The following is a 19,266-nucleotide window of genomic DNA, read 5'->3' on the forward strand; positions in this document are numbered from 1 at the left end:
AAAGGTTATTTGTTGATTAGAAGACATGCACATATAGTTTATACTATAGCTATGCCAAGTAACAGTTCAGTAGTTTGTATATGTATGATAAATCAGAGCCCCTTTCCCAACCCCTTCTTACGAAATTGGTCAAAATTTAAAATACTTGCGCTCAACACAATCAATTTCAAATCAATATACAGTACTATATAGTGCTATGAATACAAAGCCAGTATGTAGTGAGGAAACAATAGCTCTTTTATTGGCACTAATATAATTTAGTGCCATGCATTTATTACATGTATAACAAAAATTGCATTTTAAGTATATATAAACAAAAGTGAAGTCGTGTGGATTGGAAAGAACAGAGGGAGAAAAGAAACACCACTGAGTGTGTTATGACCAGATTGTCCTATCAAAATAGTGGATTTTATGTACCCTTATCTAACCATGTTTGGTAAGATTCAAATAATTAAGAGTATGGCTATCAGTCGACTTCAATATGTGATGAATATGGTTGATGTCCCACCCAGTGGTTTGAAGGAAATGAACAAGTTGATTTAAAAGTTTTTAGGGAATGGCCCTAACAAAATAGCACGACAAACCATGATTGGAAACATTGATAAAGGTGGAATGTCAATGATGATATAAAAGCAATATATATGAATCCCAACATATTAATTGGATAAGAAGGTATTGTGATCCCAATATAAGTTATCCATAGAAATTGTTTCTGGAGAGAGAATTAGAAAAAGTAGGTAGTATTAAATTACTTCTGAGATGTAACTTTAATATTAAAATGTTACCAGTGAAGTTTCTTCTTTAGAAATATGTTACTGGTATGGTCAGAAACAAAACAAAATCCAGTCAACGAAAAATTTGTATTAGAACAAATAATTTGGAATACCCATGATATCTTAATTGCTGGAAAATCAATAATGTTCAAAGAATGTTTACAGGCTGGAATAATTTATGTTGGACAACGTTTCCAGGGAGATGGGCAGTAGTTGTCATGGGAGGAAATAAGAGAAGTGGGAGTACCACAGTCATCATTCTACAATGGTTTGGTGTTCTCAAAGCAATTTCAAAAATATGGAGAGTGAATGTTGATGCAACAATGATTGCTGATGTTGAAATACCTGACTCACAAATTTTGTTCTAGTTTGGTATAGTATCAAAGGAGATAAAAATTTGTATACTAGAAATGTCAGTAAATGAATTGTAGAACATTATTTTATTCCACCCAGATCAGAAATGTATTTTACGTTACTATTTGAACATATTGACTGTTGGGATCCGATTTATCAGATGTTTTACACGATAACAATTGACAATCTGTTGAGGGCTTTACACCTTAAAATGCTGCACAACATATTACCTACTTATGTAACATTATCAAAATTCAAACGACCTAGAGTTGAATCTGAGAAATGTACCTTCTGTGATAAAAAGGAAGATACTTTAATTCATTTATTTTATGATTGTGAATTTGTTATGGAGATTTGGGATGGATTTTATATGTTACAGGGAAGGAAAACAGGATTTATTAGTATTCCAAGTGCAAGACAAATCATAATAATAGGTGATGAACAACTGTCATTATTACTGAACTTTGTTATTCTTGTTGCTAAGTGTTATATTTATATTTCAAACAAATTTGATGGCATACACAAAATACTTGCAACATATTCAGAACGTAGCGTTTCATATTGCGGTTAGAAAAAGTCAATTAAATGCACACATTAAGAAATGAGGACAGTTTTCGAAATTGGTAACTTAAAAAAGTTTTCAAATACAAAATGTAAAAGATTTTCTATCCATGAAAGAGTTGTATTTTTGTAATAAAATTCTTTGTATTGGGGTACAAAATAGATTTTATTAGAAATGTACAATCTGCACCACACCGAAAAAGAATATAGTTTTTTTTTTATCTCACACTTAATCAATTTGGGACTCTTAACGGAGATGGTCGTAGCTATATTGTAATGCGTATATACAAAAATGTATGGGAACTAGACTATCTATATACATTGACATTGAATATTCAATATCTAGACACAGGCTAGGTCTGGCACTTTCAGTCGCAGTGTTTGTCACATATTATTTCAAAGTGTATCTCACCCTAGATTGATTATGCTTTGTGCCCAATTCAACATTCAGGTCAATGGAAGCACAGATTTTAGAGTCAGTCAGTCCGTCCGTCCGTCCGTCCGTCCAGTAAATGTTAAGGTATTTCATTTCTTATGTGTTACGTGTACATCTACACATGCAAGGTCACACATCTCCTGGCCGTTAGCAACTATATTTAATAATTCACTTCTGACAGGGGATCTACCAGTCGATTGGAAAATTGCTAAGGTCTGCCCAGTTTAAAAAGATGGCTCAGTTCTAGACACTTCAAACTAGAAAATTGTTCATGATCAGTTATACTTTTATTTAATTGCAAATAATTTCCTTTATGTACATCAATCTGGTTTTCGTCTGTCACACTCTACAGGAACTGCCCTTATAGACGTCACTGATTATATTCTAGAAAACAGTCACAAAGGTTTATACACAGGTGTCGTTTTTCTTGATCTCAAGAAGGCTTTTGACACCGTCAATGTTTCACTCCTTTTGAAAAGCTTTCAGACATGGGTTTACATGATAACGAATATATCTGTTTAAAAATTACTTGTCCAACAGAAAGCAATGCTTATCAATCAATGGCGTAAGGGACCGGTCAGTTTCTTCGGCCTGGGGGGGGGCGGTGGATTGGTAGGGGGGGTCACCCTGTTTTTGAAATTGGCAGTAGGGGGGTCATGCTGTTTTGAAAATTGTGGATAGGGGGGTCATTGTGTTTTAGATTGTGATGGAAGAAAAATATCCTTTCTACAATGGCATATAGCCTTGTCTGAAATGTGGTACATGTCAATATTTGTTCTTGTCCCTGTTTCTTACATGAATTCTTTAACATTACTTATTAGTTCAAACCTAACTATACATATTCATATACATTGTACATGTACCGGTATTACCTAGCTACCACACTAGTTACAGAACATGTCATGTAAATGCTTGGCTGTTTCACAATCAATGCTTCACTTATATTGCAGTTTGGGGCAAAAGTGAACTTGAAGGTTTCGTAATGGTAATTTTCATAGATAGTTTATAAATGAAGTTAATCTAAATTGTTCTACTCATCATGCTATTGACACTACAAATCACCACATCTCATCGGATTCCAGTTACTATTATACACTAGGTATGAACACCTAAAGTTCTCTAACATACCGGTGACTTTATTATACATGCAATATTAATGCCCCTATATACTAATGTTACGTGTCCATTTTATGTGATATGAGAAACTCATTTAAAAACGTTTTATGTTAGCTTTTCGAAGCTTGGAAATATTACCTCAATGGTTACGAATAACCTAAACATTGCCTTAGTATCTCAAGCAAAAAACTCCAGATCTGCCAGGGGGAAAACCCCAAGGACTCCCCCACCCCAGAGGTCACTCATACATTCAACCAACAATCAGATGCACCAACAACCTTTTTACTGTCATAATGGTATTAAACTTTTCTTAAATATTTTCACCCTATTCTAATTTGATATGATATTGTCTTTTCAAGATCTGAAACGTTTGCCAAGATAGTCTAAAATTGCCTTAAACTCCAAATCTCCCCTACCAATGATACTACCATTATAGATGTGCTGACCTTTACTACATGTATATAATGATGTCATTTAAACTTTTTAAGAACATATTTCAACCCTTAGTGTAAGTTATAAAGAATGGTTTCTGATACTTGCTGTCTTGTAAAGCATGGATTAAGTTATTGCTTGAAAGGGTCTGAATAGCCTAAATATTGGCTTTAAGAGTAAAAATCCTCCAGGGTTTCTAGAGGGAGACCCCCTCAGACCCCCCACATGAGGTGGACATATCCCAGTCTCAAGCTCTTCCCCTCTTACTGTCAAGATGCTATCAAAGTATATTTCAAAAGTATTTCAACCCTATGTAGTTGCTTTTAACATGTTGGTGTTGTCTTGTAAGGCTTGGAAATTATTGTCTGAAAGGGTCTGAATAGTCTCAAAATTGACTTTTCAGAGTTAAAAACCTCCGGGGCTTCTAGGGGGAGACCCCCTAGGACCCCCCCCCCCCCACACACACACACACACATGAGGTGTACACATCCTAGTCTCAAGATCTTCCCCCTACCTCTTACTGTCAAGATCCTATCAAACTATATTTCAAAAATATTTCAACCTTATGTAGTTGCATTTTACATGTTGGTGCTGTCTTGAAAGCTTGGAAATTATTTTCTGAAAATGTCTGAATAGTCTCAAAATTGACTTTTCAGAGTTAAAAACCTCCTGGGTTTCTAGGGGGAGACCCCTAGGACCCCATAAGAGATGTATATATTCCCTTCTCAAGCTTTCCTACCCTTCACTGCCAAGATGCTATTAAACTCCTTTTCGAATATATTTACCCTGTGTAGTCAATAATTATAAATATGATAGTGCTAACCTGGGATCTTATAAAGTAGATGCAAGACAGTCAAGCAGTCCACACTGAGTCACGATAAAATACCTGTCATGCGAATATTATATATGGGGGGGGGGGGGGGTCATCATGTTTTAGAATTAAGTGATAGGGGGGGTCAGGCTGTTTTTGGTTTTACAGATAGGGGGGGGGTCAGTGACTTTTTGTCGGTCCGATTTAAGAATCCACCGCCCCCCCCCCCAGGCTGGAGAAACTGACCGGTCCCTAAGCTCAGAGCTTCTTCGAATTGACTACGGAGTTCCACAGGGGTCCGTTCTTGGCCCGCTGCTATTTATCGTTTACATAAATGACCTCCACTGTCAGGTCAGTAATTCAAAAGTTGTGTTATAAGCAGATGATACCGCTCTCTTCTATGCATCAAAAGATTCTCAAGAAAATGAGAAATAATTGCAAGAAGACATGAGTTCAATCCATGATTGATTAAACGCTAATAAATTGACACTGAAAGTAACAAAAAAAAGACAAAGTGACACTGTATGGTATTCGGTCTTAGGGGAAAAATGTACAATACTTCAAATAATTTGAATATAAATTTGAACCCCCTCTTATTTGACCCCCCCCCCTCCGGTCTTAAAAACTGATCGCTCCCTAATGCTTTTGTTTGGATCTATCGGCTTAGTTGAAGGCCAGAACTCCCAAAGACTTGATGAGCGCACAACTGACAACCTCAGGACCGAGGTCAACATCTCCACTCCACGTTATTATCCCCGGCCCAATATCTAGCCATGCTGTTCCCCCTTTACTATCACGAGACCTGTTTCTCTCCTCACTCCACAAATAAAAGTTCATTCACTGCATTTCGCTGATATGTTATGATGTTACTTTACAATGGTGGCAGTGGTGGGATGTGTTACCAATAGGCTTTGTAACGGGTGGCAGCGGTGTGATCATGGCAAGATAATCCAAAAGAAACCGAGTCATTGTGAAATGTGAGCCTCCCCTAATTTCTATTTTCTAACATATGACCCTCCCCCGTGGACTAATCGGCAAATAGTGACCCCATCCCCACCTCTTGTAATTGCCGAACGCTCCCTAAATATGAAAGATGCCCTCTGGGCTGGGTGTGGAACCGTGTCAAAATATATACTCTGTCACGTGTTGCAATTTAGTAAATGTTCGACTATCATAGAGCGTCAGTATGATATTAAAATGTTCCTTACCATCAATCATATGTTCGTCGTCATTGAAATCAACCTTGTTCATAGGGTTTGATAAGATCAGTGCAGGGTAGCCTAATGCCAGTGTAAGCATCCATACTAACACAATTGCCATCATCTCATTCTTCAGGAATAACATCTGTTAATGGAAACGTTAGCAATGTAGCTAATCAAATAAATTTGCAAAATTTTCGTCTCATTATATTCCAGCAAACACTGTGTTACTCGCTCCCTTGGAAATGAAAGCATATAAGGCCTACAAATAATTGTGGTGGTTCCGATTACGCTAAATTTTAGAAAAGGTGGGGACAGGTAGATTTATTTTCTTCTTGTTAGTGTCTATTTCAAGTCGTTATGTTTTCCGTTGTTTTCCATATGGTCTCTGTAGTTATATCTTTATCTAACCTTTTTAATCTAACTGAGATCACTTCATTCTTTCAAATCTAATACCAGGGAGAATTCTAAAATCTAAACCAATACTTACCTTTTCATATGATATACCCTGTTCACATCCTTCCGTGTGAAGAACGAAATGGCGTATACAGCAGTGTACCACAAGATATGTGCGTACAAAGTGGCCACGCCCAATTGCTGTAAAATGGCATTTTACTAACCTACCATCTGTTAATGTATTTATTGACATCTTCAGTGAAATCACATCGAAGTATCTTTATAGAAAACTACAGGGGAAATACACGTCATGACATAAAACTGTTACTAATATGTTTCTGAAATTTGTTCCTTGCCCTCATATGAATAACATACATTCCAGTGGCCGTGTACGCACACACAAAACGTTTAGCGCCTATATTGCCTTAAACCATGTTGACGTCTGAACCACCTGCTCATGTTTTTAAAATCTCATGATATTTTACAGCATATAATTACAAAATAATAATAATTCTACCAAACAAATCAGCATGAGAAATCCACTTTCAAAATAAACGACTAAATGTCCGATAAGCCACCGTTCCTAGTTTAAGCCCCCGACCCTAGTTTAAGCCCCCGACCCTAAACATAGTTTGCATACAGAAAGGTAAAGTGGGGACAATTTAATTCTATTTCTATTTTGATATACATGCATTTGCCTCATCTTTGGTCACATTTTTAAAAATCATATTCCAGAGAGAAACCAGGTCTTTTTAACTATAACAGCACTGTCTGCATAACGTGTTCGTCTACTTCTAATTGTCTTCATTTACTTCTCGTATACCTCATCAAATTCTCACGGAAGTATTGTGACTGTCGAGTATCTTATCTTGAGGTCGAAGTAGTTTTTGAAAATTTGAAGTAAAATAAAATAAAATTTCGCCTTTTTTTGGAAGGCTTTTCTTCAGAAACAAACAATTGTGTTTTTTATTTTCCCTAAATAAACAGTAGATTTCTGTATATTTAAATTTAGCAATTTGTTTCGTCGAATTCCCCTTGCTTAAATGTTATTAATTTGAAGTATTTTGGTGGTAGGTCAATGTCATATAATATATTTGTAGCGCTTCTTTGTACATGGTGCACTGTCGTGATGCCACACGTGTATTTGAGGGAGAGATGTTTCCACTTAATCAAACGCATGTTATATGACAATTCTACTTGATATTCTGTTCTGGCTTCTATATCGGAGAATAAGGGGACATATGGCAGATGCCTTGGGGTTGTTGGGTGTGGTTTGTGAATATGTAAGGTACAGCTATTAAATTTCGTTTTGAATTTTGTGATTTTTACAAACCAGTTTGCCATTTGTGTCACAAATATTTGGATGACATTTTGGGAAAATTGGGTGACCGTCTTGGAGAGAAATATAATTATGCAGATATTGGACAATACATACACAGAAAACAAAAAAACTATGACTGGGCCTTGTTTGTTTTATAAATGGTTAATTTACCTATTGACCTGCACAGTAATTGTTGGACAGTTGTGTGGCAAATAAAAACCTGGATACAAGAGTAGTGCAGTCTTGAATGATGTCTTTCAAAACGACGAAAGAGACAGAACGGAAGTAAATAACAAAAATTCAGTACCTATTCATTTACATCTTTAAGGTCAAATATTTGCTTGGTATGACTGTAGTCTGTAATATTTCACTGTGCCATATCAAAAAGACAGAGCATCATAGTGGGTATGATGACGAAACCACATCTTGACAAGAATAGGGGGTCTGAAAGAAAGTATGTTATCTATACATTATGTAGTTTTATAGAGTCAATGGTGAGGCTTGGAATACTCGTAAAATGAGACAAACTGTAGTATAGCAATTTCAGTAAAAGTAGGGCGTAACTGGTATGAATAAAAGGGCAATGTGTTACTGTCGATCCGTATGTATGTCTTATGCTTTTCCCCACTCTGCCTCTCCCTATTGTGGGATGACACGGCAATGTTAGGGTCTGTCATAAACCCTGCACGAAGATCTATGGATCAGCCAACAGTGTCAAAAAGGTCATAATTAGAATTGAGATTGGAAGAAACGGAAAATTCGTGTTCTACGTAGAGATTTCATCGTAATGTGTTACTGTGGTCTCAGACGACCATGGAAAACAGATAGGCAAAGGTGTGAATCGTTCAATGATTGCCTCGCCCAATGCTGACAGTGTCCTAACTCTTGTTTTGAGCATATTGTGTTGAACTCTCCCGCTTTTCGTGTACTTACGCAATTGCAGATGTGCGCTACAATTATGCTTTGGATATAGTCATGACGTCAGATAGCTGATGTTTCATGGAACTCATTGACGCAAACAGCACTGAAATTGGTCATGTTTTGGGGAAGTTACAGTTGTTTACATAGTTCCATGTTTTTTAGACCGATGTGCTGAATTTATAAATGTCCAATATCTAAGTTATATTTCAGTACAACTGGGCAAATGTAGCAAAACGTGATCTCTCAGGGCATTGTACTTGTTACCTTACAGTGAGAAGATAACATTCTTGTAAAATGCACTCTGCACTATTGCAAACAAAGTCTACATTTCTGAGAGAAGTTTGGTGATATTTGTGCATGGCAGAAATATGTGTCGTATAATCAAATTAATTAAAGAGATAGTATCTGTAACTTAATGATCTTTGTTCAATACTTTTTGTTCTGTTTGTCAAGTGCAGTTTCTTGTTCTACTCCTTAAAACATCTAGAAATACCCTGCATTTGGCTTGCCAACACAGCGTGTATGTGAGTTAAATGCACTGTTATTTTTGATAATTTTAGTCCAGACTAACATTCACTTCTCAAAAATAACAATGCAGTTTGTACATATACAGGCTGGTTGTGTTTATATGAAAGCCTGTACGTGTCATATACAAAAAAACAAAAAATAAAAATATCTTGTGCGTGAAAGATAATAAGTTGTGTGCACGAGTTAATAAGTTGTGCTCTCGAGATAATAAGTCATGCTGTTGAGATAATAAGTCATGCGCTCGAAATAATAAGTCATGCTCTTGAGATAATAATGTGTGTACTCGAGATAGTAAGTCGTGCTCTCGAGATAATATTATCTTGGGCATACGGCTTACTATGTCATGCGCTCAACTTATTGTATCGAGAGCACCAGATAATAAGTCACACACTCGAGATAATTTTATTATCTCGAGCGCAAAAAATTATCTCGAGCGCATGACTTATTATCTCGAGCACACAACTTATTATCTTGAGTGCACGAATTCTTATCTCCAGAGCACAACAGATATAATATCAAGAGAATGATTTATTATCTCAAGAGCACGACTTATTACCTCGAGCACACGACTTATTATCCCGAGAGCACTACTTATTATCTCGAGCACACAACTTATTATCTTGAGAGCACGACTTATCTTGAGAGCATGCTATATATTATCTCAAGAGCGTGACTTATTATCTTGAAAGCACATGACTTATTATCTTGAGAACACAACTTATTATCTCAAGAGCATGACATATATTATCTCGAGAGCATGACTTATTATCTCAAGCACACGACTTATTATCTTGAGTGCACGCATTATTATCTCGAGAGCACAACATATATTATCTCGAGAGCATGACTTATTATCTCGAGAACACGACTTATTATTTCAAGCGAACAAGATATTTTTATTTTTTTGCTTTCTGGAGATGGCACGTATGGGCTTTCATAGTGTTCACAAGCATTTGCCAAACACAAGAGTGTTTCAATATATGTTATGGAGTAGAACAAGAAAGTAAAAACTGTAGTTGATAAACACAACAAAACATACTGAATTAATCATCAAAAGTTACAGCTACTGTCCCTTTAATCTGTCCACATAATTTCCATCCATATATCAGTTAATTTGTCATTTTGAGATTGTGGGAGGGTCAGATTTTAGAACTTGGGATTTGGGGGAGGTTTATATTTTTCAAAAAGGAGTATGGGAGGGTCTCATTTTACAGATGGATTTCGATAACTGACTCTCAAGGCCAGGGTCAAAGGTCAAGGTCTTCGAAGATGTGCATGCATGTGATATGCAAGAAATGGCTTTATGTGGATAATTAACTGTTAAGGTCTAGGTCAAAAGTTAAAGATCTCAAAAGAAACTTGTACATGAGGCCGAGGAGAGACACTTGATTGACACTAGATTTCAGTAAGGCATTCGACAAGATTGTCCATAACATCATGATATCAAAATTATTACAATATGACAACAAGTACAAATTGGCAATAATTGTTCGAATTGGCAGGAAATACTGGCAGGTGTGCCTCAGGGCACTGCACTATGACCAATTCTATACATAATCATGATCAATGATATACAAGAATATATTTAGGTTCTCATTTCATATTCATGGACGACACTCCATTACAAGAAAGTGTACAGTCAAACACACCTGCTGTCCCTTGTATGCAAACTGAGTTGGATAACGTAAATGATTGATCAGTAAATAATAACATGAAATTGAATGCCAAGAAGTGCAAGGAGATAGTGTTTTATGTTGCAAAGCAGTTCATTCAGCCTCACCCTCTGGCTCTGAATGAAATAGATCTAGCTGTTGCAGAAACTTCAAATGTCTGGGATTGATTACTTAAAAATAAATTAAAATGGGAAAAAAATGTTGATGAGATGGTCAATGAAGCCTCACAAAGGTTACATATTTTATGAGTAATCTGTAGATTTGGCTCTATCTAATTTAGCTATTTAGGCTTTATCGCAAACTTCAGATTTCATTGAACTTGATACATCCGTCAACAATCAATCAATCGATGCAATTTATATAGCGCCAATTCCACTATGACAAGAGTTCAAAGGCGCTGTACAGTCAAAATGTTTTAGAAAACAGGTAAGTCTTTAAGTGTTTTTTAAATGTGCTAATTGTAACTTGTTCGCGAATTTCAATTGGTAGTTCATTCCACAGACGAGGCGCAGCAGAAGAAAACTATCTTCCTCCATAAGATTCCAGCTTGTACTTAGGTACATATAGGAGATGTTTATTTGTTGATCGCAGTGTTCTCGTAGCTGTTTTCCAGTGAAGAAGGTCTGATAAGTATCTTGGAGCGAGTCCATTGAGGGACTTGTATGTCATGAGCAAAAGTTTGAACTTTATTCTGTCCTGAACTGGTAGCCAGTGTAGTTCCTTTAGGAGTGGTGTTACATGATCATATTTCCTGGCTCGCATGATGATTTTTGCTGCAGCGTTTTGAACATGTTGGAGTGGTTTGATATGATCGTTGGGTAAGCCATAGAGTAGGACATTACCATTGTCAAGTTTGCTTGATATTAATGCCTGGACGAGTTTCTGACAAGTAGATTTGGAGAGGTAGGGACGGATATAGCCAATTTTCCTGAGATAATGGTAGATTGATTGACATGTTGTGGATATGTGCTTTTTTAACGTGTGATGAGAATCGAAAGTTACACCAATATTACGAGCTGTTTCGGCTGGTTGAATCGTCGTTGAGTTTGAGCTTATTCTTGGTCATCCAAGCGATGATTTCTTCAGTAATGGTGTGACGACAGCCGATTTGAATGAATCAGGGACAATGCCTTGCTGGAGAGAAGAATTTATGATTTCTGTAAGAATCGGTACCAGTTCTGTGATACATAACATGTCAACCATAACAAATCATACGTGTGTGATGTAGTTGCTAATGTAGTTTCTAACTGTGATATGTATCCATATGGTCACTTTAAGCTGTATCTTACGAATTCACTCTTCAAATTTCATATAATTTGGCACATAATGCCCACATGATGAATCTTGACATGGCGTTTACTTTTAATGAGTAATTTGAATCATTAATGGTCTCCAGCAATTAAGCTATACCTTCGGAATTCACGCTCCATTCCATAAGAAAGCACACATACCCTATAAAGTCTGTTGGTCTAGTCTTTAATTTTAATTGGTAATTTGCATAATTAATGATTTTTACTGATTAGGCTTTATCTTGTGAATATAAACTTCAGAATTCATTAAACTCGATACATTCATTAACCATAACAAGTCATACGTGTGTGATGTAGTTGCTTGTTTAATTGTGATGTGTAATTTCCCTATTTAATCATTTGGATAACTATGCAATATCTTTAGAATGCAAACTTTAATATCCAGAGAATTTAGTACATGCATTTATGGTAATGAGTGCATGCGTCATTATAGAAGTAAAATCCGACGTTTCGAATAAAAATTCTTTCTCAAGGTATTATCAGGCAAGACATATTTGGTAAACACCTGAAACAAAATATATATCACATAATTAAGTTTTTCCACATTCCTCAACTTTGAATCGAATGTTACGAATACTGCATGGTTTCATCACACTTTATTCTTCATCGCGTATCAAAAATGGCGTCCAATGGCTATGCAAATTATGTAATCGCGTGATCTGTTGCGAGGTCAGCCTTACGTGCAGGTTACTTGCGGTAGTAATCTGCCAAATCTAGTAATGATTTAACATCTTGTTTCATTTCCTGTTTAGGGAATTCTGCCACCGATGTAACCTTGTCTTTCATTGGCTTTATCAGATCATTCCAGGCCTTACGTCCTATAAAGGATGCTTGGGATCCCATAAAACACTTAGATGGCTTAGCTGTACGTTTCGCTCTACATAGTCTCCCAAATACGCTACGTAGGTTTTTTATATGGTCTTCCCATGTTGGGTCATGTGGGGATATATCATCAATATATGTCTCTTCACGAGGTTGGTCCAGCAACTTATTCATCAGTCTCTGAAAAGTGGCTGGTGCATTCATTCCCAAAGGCATGACTGTGAACCCATACAACCCATATGGGGTCACGAAGGCAGATTTCTCCCGAACACTCTTACTCAGTGGAGTCTGCCAATACCCTTTCATGAGATCTATGGTTGAGATATACTTTGTTCCCCAACCTTTTCTAACAGGCCATCGACCCTGGGCATTGGCTACCTATCAAATATTGTGACACTATTGAGTTTCCGCTAGTCTACACAGAATCTCATCGTACCATCCCTTTTCTTTACTAACACGATTGGATGTGCCCTCGGACATTTAGACTCCTTTAATAATAATGCCTGCTTTCAGTATCTTATCCAATTCCTCCTTTACTGTTTGTTGGACTTCCTGAGGTAGTCGGTAAGGCTATTGGCAAATAGGAGTCGGATCAGTAACCTGTATAACATGCAGTACTTGATCTGTATGCCCTGGTACATCAGTCAGTACGTCACTGAACTCCTTGAGCATAGGCAACAACTCTGTACTTTGCTCAGGAGTTAGAGAGTCTGCCAACTCCACCTTTGGCCATGTTTCACCACGCTGCACAGGGGCATAGCACATCGACTGATCAGTTCATCATCCTGATCAGCTATCGATACCGTATTGACATGGCAGACTGGCTCCACTCTGTCATTCCATGCCCTGAGCATGTTAACGTGGTAGGTTCTCTTTGGTTTTCTACGACCACTCTCTACCTCATAGTCTACATCAGTAACCTTCCTGATTACTTTAAAGGGACCTTGCCACTGTGCCTGTAGCTTATGTGAGGAGGATGGCAACAGGAAAAGAACTTTATTCCCTATCTCAAAGGGTCTGTCTCTTGCATTCTTGTCACACCAACGTTTATGTCGGTCCTGTGCCCTCTTCATATTCTGTACCATCTCCTCTGACATTTTTAGGATATAGCCCCCCCCCCTTCCCATCAGCTGGTTTGTCTTGTCTTTTGTTTGACATGACTACACAGGGTCAAACCACTTAAAACTCAACACTCACTCACACCACGGGTTATACCAACAATATACTCTCTTAACACTATGCTGCCACCACTCTTGTACAATGGTATCGCCCACTATAAGTTTTATCCAATCCCCACAGATTAGATCAAATAGAGACTCACCCTCAGCAAAAGCAACACCCTGTACTGTCACACCCAGCTTTTTACATATATCATTTCACTTAAAGGAGACGTTTTCTCAAACTAATCCCCACTATAGTGAACATTAATATGTTGTAACAACATACACTTCCTAAAGATAATGGACCTTAAGTTTTGTGAAGACATGCTAGTAGAGAAAAGGATAATAAAAACGTACGCTAATAATAAACCCTGGGTTACGTCTAACTTAAAACACCTGTTGAAGGAGAAAGCAATTGCTTTCGCTGAAGGTAGGGTCTCTGATGGAAAGTGTCTGCAAAGGAAATTAAAACAAGAGATACGCGATTGCAAAGACAGGTACAAAATGAAAATTGAAAGTCAGTTCCAGTCCGGTGATTTGAGGAAAGCATGGAATGGCCTTGCTGTTCTTTCTGGTAAACAGGAAAAAACGAACAGGAAGACGGAAGTGGTAGAAGCAAAGACATTCGCTAATGAACTGAATGATTTCTATTGTCGTTTTGACACACAAAACTTCCAATAGCAATAAGAGAATGCTAGAAATATTGTAACAAGTAAATTAGAGCAATCAGATATGCCACAAATATCAGAGATGGAGGTTAGTTTAAAGTTAAAGCGCATTAATCCTAGAAAAGCACAGGGTCCTGATAATATATCTGGTAGATTCCTTCGTCATTGTCATCTAGAAGTGGCTAGTATCTTCACTACACTTTTCAATTGGTCTATATCAACACATACTATTCCAAGTCTGTGGAAAACATCGGCCATTTCACCTGTTTCTAAGCACAACAATCCCACTAAGCTAAACGATTACAGACCAATAGCTCTTACATCCATTGTTATGAAATGTCTCGAAAGTATTGTTTTAACTCGCATTACTGACCAAGTTAAGAATCTTACTGACCCACTTCAATTTGCGTACAGAGCTAACAGATCAGTTGAAGATGCTGTTATAGCCCTATTACATCAAGCCCTTTCCCATCTGGAACAACCCAAGTCTTTTGTCCGTATTCTATTCGTTGACTTTTCATCAGCTTTCAACACCATACAGCCACATCTGATGGTGAACAAGTTAAATGCAATGAATGTAAACCCCAACATAATACTCTGGGTGTTAGATTTTCTAACTAACAGACGGCAATATGTAAGAGTAAATGCAATAGGTATGAATAATCGTAATCCGTCCGCAACAGTGTCTAGTATGCGCAGTACGTCTACTGGCGCACCCCAGGGCTCGGTAATCTCTCCTGTTCTGTTTACTTTGTACACAAATGATCTTAAAAGCACAAGTGAAAAGGGACAGATGGTCAAATATGCTGATGATACAGCATTTGGAGATTACTCAAATGATGAAAAACACTTTGAAAATCAAGTGCACCACTTAAAACAGTGGTGTGAGGACAATTATCTAGAATTAAACACAAAGAAAACAAAAGAAATGGTAATTGACTTTAGTAGATCTAGAAGGGAAGTTAAAGCACTTGAAATTAACTCTGAGGTTGTAGAACGTGTTTCAATATACCGCTACCTAGGAACACTCATTGATGACAAACTTACATTCCAACAGAACACCGATGCTGTATATAAGAAATGCCAACAGCGAATGTACTTACTGCGTAAACTAAGATCACTGAATATTAGACCAGATATATTGAAAGCATTCTACTCTAGCCACATTGAGAGTGTAGTTACCTTTTCGTTTCTAAGCTGGTTTGGAGGGTTGACTGTCTCAAATGTTAACAAATTACAGACAGTTGTCAATACCTGTACTAAAATATGTGGAACTGAATGTAAAAGCATGAAATCATTATATGGAAAACGAGCACTTGTTAAAGCCACAACAATTACCAATGACCCTTCCCATGCCTTAGTTCAGTATTTTGAGATGCTTCCCTCGGGTCGCAGGTATCGAATTTTATCCTTGAGAACACGTCGTGCTCGGCTCAGTTACGTACCTTCTGCCATCAGAATACTTAACCAGAGAATGTAAGAAGTAAAGGAATGTGAATGTTTTTATGTAGTCTTTTACACAGTTTTTATTGTCTTCGTACTTTTGTTGTTCTTAGTACTACTTTAATGTGTAAGATTATATGTATGCTTTTCTGTGTTGTTGCAAGACAAATTTCCCCGTGAGGGATAATAAAGTAATAAAGTAATAAAGTAATAAAAGTAATAGCAACTCCGTTAACCGTTAACTTATTGTCGTCTGAGATGTTTTTTGCCACTGAGCTCATGTAACTTTGTGTACTTACTTGGGTTTGGTTTTACAGACTCACCGGATACAGTCCAATTCAAACCATTCCAAAGTAAACACAGAAACAAAAGGAAAGAAAAAAAAATTTCACAAAGTTCAAACAATGTGATATGAATAAATGCACACGATAAAGTTCTTCAGCTCTCCAAAAGTTCACAGTTAGTCCACCTAATCGAGATTAAGTCCTCTCCACTGCAACCCCTGAGCAAGTTCTTTATTACACATTGCACCTTGGATAACTATTTCCTTTGATGATGAAGTCTTCTTTCAATGGTTCCAGATAGTAAACTCGACTTGTGTTGTACTATTACAAAGATTGAACGCCCTTCAATGGGCTTCCACTACTGTTCCACTGTGTCTCACCTTTAGATGAGTTTCAAATACAGCTTCTGGTTTCTGTGAAGAAACAAATTGCTAAATTTAAATATACAGAAATCTACTGTTTATCAAGGGATAATAAAAAAACAATTGCTTGTTTCCGAAGGAAAAACCTTCCAAAAAAAGGAGAAATTTTATTTCATTTTACTTCAAATTTTCAAAAGCTACTTCAACCTCAAGATAAGATACTCGGCAGTCACAATACTCCCGTGAGAATTTGATGAGGTATAAGAGAAGTAAATGTTAAACCAATTATAAGTAGACGAACACGTTACGCAGATTGTGCTGTTATAGTTTTAAAAGGCCTGGTTTCTCTCTGGAATGTGATTTTTTTAATGTAACCACAGATGAGGCAAATGCATGTATGTCAAAATGGATATAGAATTAAATTGTCCCCACTTTACCTTTTTGTATGCAAACAATGTTTAGAGTCGGGGGCTTAAACACTGCCACTGGGACCGGTGGCTTATCGGATATTTTGAAGTCGTTTATTTTGAAAGTGGATTTCTCATGCTGATTTGTTTGGTAGAATTATTATTATTTTGTAATAATATGCTGTAAAATATCATGAGATTGTTAAAACATAAAGCCAAATAAAAAATAGTGAGTTTACATTAGCTAAATATGTGCTAAATATGTGAGGTTTAGGAAGAATGTCAACAGTTTATTATACATTTTAACACGTGCAATTTTATCAAAACCGTACTTGATATAGTAGTAGAAAGTATGAATACCGGGCTCTAACATGATATACGGCTAAAAGCGTCGCTTTCCGTCGACACGCCATTTCCGTCCTTCCAAAATGTATTGCTTTATCATAAAGTGTAAGCGATTAGATGCAGTTACAAGAATTTTGAAAATAGAGTAGAAAATAAGGGACCAAATAATGAACAGATTACTTTGTTTGGTGAATAATTCCATTTCCGGAGTATGGGATCGATAGTTGTTGTGATGTGTTGTTGTGTTGTGTTGTGTTGTGTTGTGTTGTGTTGTATTGTATTGTATTGTATTGTATTGTATTGTGTTGTGTTGTGTCGTGTTGTGTTGTGTTGTGTTGTGTTGCGTTGCGTTGCGTTGCGTTTACACCCCAACACACCCACAGTAATATATAGAGTGGTTGAAATAATTATGACAAAAAGACGATGAAAGCTTCAGAAGTAAAATGCGCCAACATCTCATGCGAGGTCCGAGGGGGTCTCCCCCTAGAAGCCCTGGAGGTTGTTTACTCTGATAAGTCAATTTTGAGACTATTCAGACACTTTCAGACAATACTTTTCAAGCTTTACAAGACAGTGTTACGAGTCACAGACCTAAATTATATCCATTCAGGATATTTTTTGTAAATTTTCATTATGAACTCTAAATTGAAGTCTAAAAGCATTTAAACTTTGGACATACAGTTACATTCCGTTACATAACAACATAGGTTTTGTGGAGTCATGATGGGTGAATGGTTAGCGTGACCGGCTTGGAATCAACAGGTTGCAGGTTTGAGCCCCGTCGCTGCCTGCTGTTTGTTTCTGAGTGGCTAAAGTCATTGGGCAAGTGGGAAAGCGCTATATAAGAACCCAACATTATCATTATTATTATATTATCATTATTCAACATTTCAACATTGGGTATTTCGGAATTGTTTCTATCAGGTACGATTGAACTGTCAACAAGTTTTAATATGACATGATGTGTTAATTTTATGACTTCATTGTTTTTTAGAAGTATGATTACAACATTATACAACTATATTATGGTCTTTGAGATATGAACTTTTATCACATTGCAACCAACTACTCAAGACAAGGTTAAGGTTAAGGGATATTGAATCTTGGATGATGTCTTTCATAAGGCTTAAGAATATGTCATCCTCTAAGAATAGAGATTAATGTAAACTCTGAAATGTATTTAAGTTGGGTTTTTAGCCCAGTTGAGGGGGCGGAGATTGGTCTTTAAATAAAATAAAGCAAGTGGTTATCTTGGCGTTCGTTGAACCAGATATGAACGTTTCGTTGTGAGTTCTACTCAACACAATCCAAGTCGGAACGGTACTCGGAGAATAGCTAGTTTGAGAAGAAACTAGTTGGCCGGCTAATTCAACGTTGTAGTCTTAAATAGAACAGACTAACGATTGGAACAGCAGAGCGAGTGAGTACTTTCCCGTTTGAACATTAAATATCGAGTAAGCCGGCCAACAACGTTTCAACAGCACCAACATGTAAAACGCAATTACATAGGGTTCAAAATATTTTTGAAATATTATATTGTTTGATAGCACCTTGACAGTAAGAGGTAGGTGGAAGAGCTTGAGAGTGCGATGTGTCCACCTCATGTGGGGGTCCTAGGGGGGGTCTCCTCCTAGAAGCCATGGAAGTTTCTTTTACTCTTAAAGCCAATTTTAGGCTATTCGGACCCTTTCAAGCAATAACCGCCAAGCTTTACAAGACAGCACCATCAAGTATCAGAAACTAGTCTTGTTGATGTATGTTCTTAAAAAGTTGAATGGCATCAATATAATAAAGGTCAGCACATCTAATGGCATAGTATCATTGGTAGGGGAGATTTGGGGTATTAAGGCAATTTTAGACTATCTTGGCAAACATTTCACATTTTTAAACGATAATATCATCTCAATAGCATAGGGTGAAAATAATTAAGAAAGTTTAATACCG

This window comes from Glandiceps talaboti, chromosome 8, assembly GCF_964340395.1.
Source record: "Glandiceps talaboti chromosome 8, keGlaTala1.1, whole genome shotgun sequence".
Lineage (NCBI taxonomy): Eukaryota > Metazoa > Hemichordata > Enteropneusta > Spengelidae > Glandiceps > Glandiceps talaboti.